Here is a 6,834-nt window from a genome sequence, read left to right on the forward strand (position 1 = left end):
CCCAAGGACACACAATAGACAAGTGATGAAGCTGGGGTTAAAACCCAGATCCTTCTGACTCTCTATCCACTAACCAACGCCACTTCTCAGGTACTGTACTAAGCTCTTGGGAAAGCATGGTACAACAGAGTTGGTAGGCGTAATCCCTCCCCACAGGATCTTGCAATCTAGTAGGGGAGTCAGATATTAAAATAAATTGGAACTAGGGAAAGTAAAAGGATGTGTGCACAAATGCTATAGGACTGGGGGTGGGGTGAGTATCAAAGCCTTTAAAGGGTGCAGACCCAAAATCCATAGATGATGCCAAAGGGAAAGGTGAATAGGGTGGGGAAATGAGAGGTTAGTCAGAGAAGCAGTAGTCACAGTGGTATTTATTGAGCACTACTGTATACAGAGCACTTTACTAAGCAATGGGAAAGAATACATTGGTGGGATTTAGACTCGGAACCTGTCCCTTGAGGGGCTCAAAATCTTTGAATATAAGCTGGGGAGAGGAGATTAGAGACAGACTCATCAGAAGCAGCGAAACAATAAAACAATAAGCAACATAAAAGCCAAGGACATCCACAAAATAGAAACAAACCTCAGCAGAGGGCTGAGGCTACAGGAGCAGAATTTCAAGCTCCTAATGGCTCAGAGTCCAAGGCAGACCAGTAGCTAAAGCAACGGCTACTGCAGTGGCTACTAGCTTTCCAGGGCAGCCTTCTAGGACAAAGTGTGATTTTAGTAGGACTCAAGATGAGGAAAGTAGTGGGTTGCCAGAAGTCAAGGGGGAGGGACATGATAGCGAATGCAAATAGCCGAAGCCATTATTTCAGATCTCCTAGTGGAGGGCAGTTTCAAACAGCCACTTAAGTGCTGGTGCTTTACCTAGAGTTGACCCAGACTTCTTCTCTTTAAAGAAGCTTGTTTCTACTGATTTGTCTCCTCCATATCTCTCTCTCCTTGCCCGTATCTCCCCCGGTTAAAACTGGATCGGGAGACGGGAGACTTTGATCTCCTGAGGCTAATGAAAGATCGCTTTTCCTTTAAGTAGAAATTGTACTTTTTTAAAATGGCATTTGTTAGGTGCTTACTATGTGATAGGGTAGATATAAGATGATCGAATTGGACACAGTCCTAGTCCCACACGGGGCTCATAGTCTTAATCCCCATTTTACTTGCCACTTCCCTGACCCATAATATGCTTCCTTGGCCAGATGTGATTGGCCTGGCTGATCCTCCTCCTGCCTACCCAGTTGACAGTGAATCACTAGAAGTAGTGAATAAGGTCAAAGTTCACTGGGAGACCATTATAATGAGGGTGACCATAAATCTCCATTGGACTGGAAAAGTCCCAAAAGTTGGGGTTTCCTGGCCATCCCATCTAGTTGGGAAGCAGCGAGGCCTCCCAGAAAGACCATGGATCTCAAAGTTGGGGACCAGGGTTCATTCATTCATTCAATCGTATTTATTGAGTGCTTACTGTCCGCAGAGCACTGTACTATGGGCTAGGGAGAGTACAGTATAACAATAATCAGACACATTCCCTGCCCATAACAAGTTTACTAATCCCAACTTCATTACTTGCCTGCAGTGTGACCTTGGGTGTCAGCCACTTAGTTTCTCTGTGTCCCAATTTCCTCATCTGTAAAATGGGGATGAAGTAACCATTCTTTCTCCTGCTTAGACTCTGACTCTGAGGGACTGTGTCTGACCTGATTATCTTGCATTTGCCCCCAGAGCCAAGTACTGTTCTTGGTACTTTGTAAGCACTTAACAAATACCACAGTTACAATTTTATTATTACTTGTTGATAGCCAAATTAAGACCAGAACTTCAGGATTGAGACCAGCGGGTTGGCTTTGTTTAATATTCCCCGTCCCCAGATCTGAATGCCTCTGCTCAGGACCAATGACACCCCTAAGGTGTCCCTTTCTGATTTAGTCAGAAAGAGCGCCAACCAAATTTCATCAGAATCTCCAACTCAATCAATCAACCAATGGTGTTTACTGAATGCTTACTATGTACAGAGCACTGTACTGAGTGCTTGGGAGAGTAAAATACAACAGAATTTGCAGATACATTCCCTGCCCATAACAAGCTTACAGTCAAGTGGGGGAGACAGACATCACTGTGAATAAATAATTTATAAAAATAACTTAAAAAATATGTAGAGAAGTGCTGTGGGGTTAGGGGTGGGGCGAATATCAAATATCCAAAGGGCACAGATCCAAGACTCTGATGTCATGGGATGCCGTGATGTCAGAATGACGTTCTGACATCACGGCATTGGTGCGTCATGTAGGCTTGCTAAGCACCACATTCCAGAACCGATCAGGGCGAGTCCTTTTCCTTTCATGTTTCGTGGTCACTCTAATTAGAATTCAGTTCAGTACGCAGAGGATTATAGTATGATCCTGTGGATTTCATCTGAAATCTCCCACCCTCCTGATCTATTGAAGTTTGCCATCTCCAGAAACCAGGCCAACCGTCCCCCATGGCTCCTTCGGAGGGCGCTGTCCTTCTGAGAGCAATAAGGCGCAGGTAAGGCCCTCCCAGGTTGGCAGAGGCTTTTTACCCGACTCCGTGAATCATGTGAGTTTGTGCCTTTGCTTTATGGCTCGTTGGCTTGGAACCGGTCCCAGAGCACTTCACTGGGAAGTTGGCTCACACCAGTGTCATCCCAGCCGACACGTCAGCCACACCTGCCTCGAGACTCCAACAGACACCTCGTCACACCTCTGCTAGCGAGCGAGTGGGCACGCTCCGACCGCTGAGTCAGCCCGTAGCCGCCCGGGTGGGACCACCCCAGCAGAAATTTGGGCATCGTCTCCGGGGATGCCCCATTTCAGAGTGGGCAGATCAACCCCGAGTTCCATTTCGGACTACCAGTAGTGACATCACACCGTCATCACCAACTCCCAGAAACTCTTCTCCCCACGCCCCTCACTTCTTTCCCTCCTCTACTGAAGAAAATCTGCCCCGAAAGCTTTGCTCAGGGTCATGGCATTGAGCGGAGTGACCCAGCCTGCTGGACAGAAGTAACTTGACCCTGGTAGCTATTTTGTCATTTCCTTGAATGACAAGGACATTTAAGCCAAAGTCTGCACTCAGAGATAGAGGCGCAGGTCAGGGCATGCCTAGTTATGTGGCAAAACGGGCAGTTTTTTTTTTAAAAGTTCTGACTCTTACCGGCAAAGAAAAGCCATTGACCCTGATTGAAGGATGTTACTGTGGGCAGGGAATGTGTCTATTTGTTGTTGTATTGTACACTCCCAAGCGATTTGTCCAGTGCTTTGCAAGCAGTGAGTGCTCAATAAATACAATTGAAAGAATGAATGAACAGTTCCCATGGGAAGAGCTATTTCATTCAATCATCCCTCTTGCCCGAGTTTTTCCGGTGTTGAGGTTTACGATGAAAATACCCTCCCCCTCCCAACTTGTTCACTTCTTCTTTGACTTCCCACCTCTCTCCTGGAGTCCATCCTTACTAACTAAAAGTTCTGGGCTGAATTTCCACTCCACCACCCCCGAGCTTGCCTCCCCTGAATATGGATCTCATTCTTTCACCCTTTGCTCACCCCTATGCCAAACTGCTAGTCTCCGTTATTCACACACAATATTTCAGGTATGTCACTATCATCTGAGACAGATTGGGGATGGGTCTGCTCAAAGGGGCAGGAGTTGGAGGGAAAGAATTCTCCCTTCCAACCTACGGTTCTCTGAAAATAATTTTCGAATCCATTACTGTTGTGGGGAGGGAATGAGGGAGAAAAATGGTTTTGCAGAGAAAGTGAAAGGGCTATTGATACTAAGGTGATATGGTGACACGAGGCTGAGATTTAAACTTGTCCAAAAGAACTCATGAATGATGCACAAAATATTAGGTCAGTGAGATGATGAACCATCCCTTCACTATATCCAAGCACCTCCCAGACCTATGCCGGTAGCAATCCTACTGAAGTCAACAAACTACCTATCTGATCAAGAACAAGGGGATAAAATGCAACTGCAAATGCAACTCTCTCACCTACCCTCCTACAAGTGTTGCTCAGTGAGTACGAACTCATGTAAACATCATTCTTTTTAGGTAACTGAGGCCCAGAGAAGTGAAGGGACTTGCCCAAGGTCACACAGCAGACAAGTGGCGGAGCCGGGAAAAGAACCCAGGTTCTTCAGTTTTCCAACTTATTTAGATTGAGGCCTCTATGGGAACTGATTATCTTGTATCTACCCCAGCACTTAGCACAGTGCTTGACATATAGTAAGTGCTCAACAAAAACCACAATTATTAAAAAATCAGAAAGATAATGTTATCACCCCTTGTTAGAAAACAGAGAGACTGAGACTTAGTCAAAGTTAGACTACTCGAGTTCACATTTGGGCATTTGCCCAGTGTCCTGGGGTACCCTTACTGGAAAAATGCCGACTTGTTCATCCCAAGCGCTTAGTACAGTGCTCTGCACATAGTAAGCGCTCAATAAATACTATTGAAAATGAGGGTCAGTTTAACCTAGTTCCACCTTTAGCTCGTCCCACCCCCATCCCACTGTGGCATTAATCGATCAATCAATTCTATTTATTGAGCCCCTCCTATGTACAGAGCACTTTACTAAGAACTTGGGAGATTATCATAGAGGTAGAAGATATGATCCCTGCCCTCAAGGAGTTTACAATCTAATGGGGGAGACTGACACAAACTAATTTACAGATAGAAAGTATCAGAGACTGGAAAGATGAGTAGATAGATAAATGAAAGCTTAAATAGTAATGTATATATGTCAATATGTACAAAAGTATTGTAGGTGTCCCTGAGTACATAAGTATTGAGGTAGTGCAAAATTGTCAAAATGGTAGCTGGGACGGTGAACATTTTATGTGGGGAAGCCTCCTTGAAGAGTTGGGATTTCAAGAAGGCTTTGAAGATGGGGAGAGCTGAAATCAGACAGATGAAGGGAGAAGGAGTTCCAGGGTAGAGGACGGGTATGAGCAGCAAGGGGTCAGAGAAGGGAGAGCAGAGAACAAGGCCCAGCGAGGAAGTGAGCAAGCAAAGAACAGAAAGTGTGAGCTGGGGTGTAGTGGGTCAAGACAGTTGATTAGTAAGAGCAAGAGAGATGATGGAGTGCCCTGAAGCCAATGGTCAGAAGTTTCTGATTGATGCATAAAGGACATCACACAGCGGGCCATGCCGAATGTTCCACCCTCTGGAAATTCCACCTATTAACCTTGCATCATCAGCACTGCTCTGAGTGCCCAAGGCCAAGCAAGTACTCATGAGCAGATGATGTTGAATCTCCTTTTTGTGAACCTCAGCACTGTTCGGTCCCCTGAAGAGAGAATTATATCCGGTGCTGGATGCCACAACTGATGAACAACAAAGGATTAACTGAGGGTGAGGATGCCCCCTTTAGCTCTGTTTCCCCACCGCCTCCGGAGACTTTGGGAGGGCCAAGTCAAGGTTCAGGAATCCCATCCCTATTGATACCTGCTAGAGAGACTCAATCAGGCCCATGATGACTTTGGGATGCCTTGACCCTCAAAAGAAAGATTAGTGGGAGTCAGAAAACATGGATCCTAATCCTCGCTCCACCACTTGTCTGCTTTGTGACTTTGAGTGAGTCATTAACTTCTCTGCACCTCGGTTTCCTGATCTGTAAAATGGGGTTTAAGAATCTGAGCTCCATGTGGAACAGGGACTGTGTCCAATCCGATTGTCTTGAACCTACCCCAGTGCTTGGTACGGTGACTGGTACTTAGTAAGTGCTTAAAAAATACCACAATTATTATTATTATTACTAATAATAGTAATCTCTCCAGGATTACCAGGGGAAAGGTTAGCAGATGGTTATCCTGGGAAAAATTGGGAAACTGGGATAAGCAGATGGTTTGCAATTTTTTTAATGGTTTTTTTTAAGTGCTTACTATGTGCCAGGCACTGTACTAAGCTCTGGGATGGATACGGGCAATTACTTTTATCTACTTCCACTTGTCTGCTGGGTGACCTTGGGCAAGTCACCCCACTTCTTTGTGCCTCAGTTACCTTATTTGTAAAATGGGGATTAAGACTGAGAGCCCCATGTGGCACATGGACTGTGTCCAACCTGATTAGCTTCTATCTACCACAGAGCTTAGTACGGTGCCTGGGACAAAGTACTTAACAAATACCTTAAAAAAAATGGTTGGACACAGTCTCTATCCCACATGGGTCTAACAGTCTTAATCCCTATTTTACAGCTGAGGTAGCTGAGACACAGAGAAGTTAAGTGACTTGTCCATGGTCACCCAGCAGGCAAGGGGCAGAGCCTGGATCAGACCCCAGGTCCTCTGAACCCCACGCCTATGCTCTATCCACTTAGACCACTCTGTTTCTCAGGTGGAGGACTGCCACTTCCTCATCACTCCCTGGATATCGCTGGAAAATAGTAATAATGATAATAGTATCTGTTAAGCACTGATTCACCTCTCAGAGTCGCACCTGGAGAGTTTCCGGTTCTCTATCAGTCTCGACTATGGGAGGGAGAGTCAAGCAGAGGCCTGTCCATTCCATTCCTAGCTTGACCAGTGGCTAGTGAGTGGAAGGCCATCTGCTACAAGTCAAAACTCACCCATGCTGGGCAGCAGCGGCATGGGAGAGAGTCGAGGGCGGAGGCTCAAGTTTACTGCGTGGAAGGAGGCGATGGTAAACCACCTATGTATTTTTATCAAGAAAACTCTATGGATGCACTACCAGAACGATTGCAGTTGAAGGAGGGGCATTCTGGGAGCGGTGTCCATAGCGTCGCTATGGGCCAGACACGACATGGCAGCATAAGACAACAACAACAACAAGCACTTATTAAGTACCAAGCTCCA

At 45.9% G+C, this 6,834-nt stretch overlaps 1 non-coding gene across 1 annotated transcript; it reads left to right on the plus strand.

The window, feature by feature from the left end:
- Positions 1–6,439: 6,439 nt before the first annotated feature.
- LOC114809606 lies at positions 6,440–6,577 on the plus strand. Its single transcript, XR_003757382.1, has one exon. It is a non-coding gene; the product is annotated as a small nucleolar RNA SNORA7 (small nucleolar RNA).
- Positions 6,578–6,834: the final 257 nt, after the last annotated feature.

Source organism: Ornithorhynchus anatinus, chromosome 2 (assembly GCF_004115215.2).
Source record: "Ornithorhynchus anatinus isolate Pmale09 chromosome 2, mOrnAna1.pri.v4, whole genome shotgun sequence".
NCBI classification, from domain to species: domain Eukaryota; kingdom Metazoa; phylum Chordata; class Mammalia; order Monotremata; family Ornithorhynchidae; genus Ornithorhynchus; species Ornithorhynchus anatinus.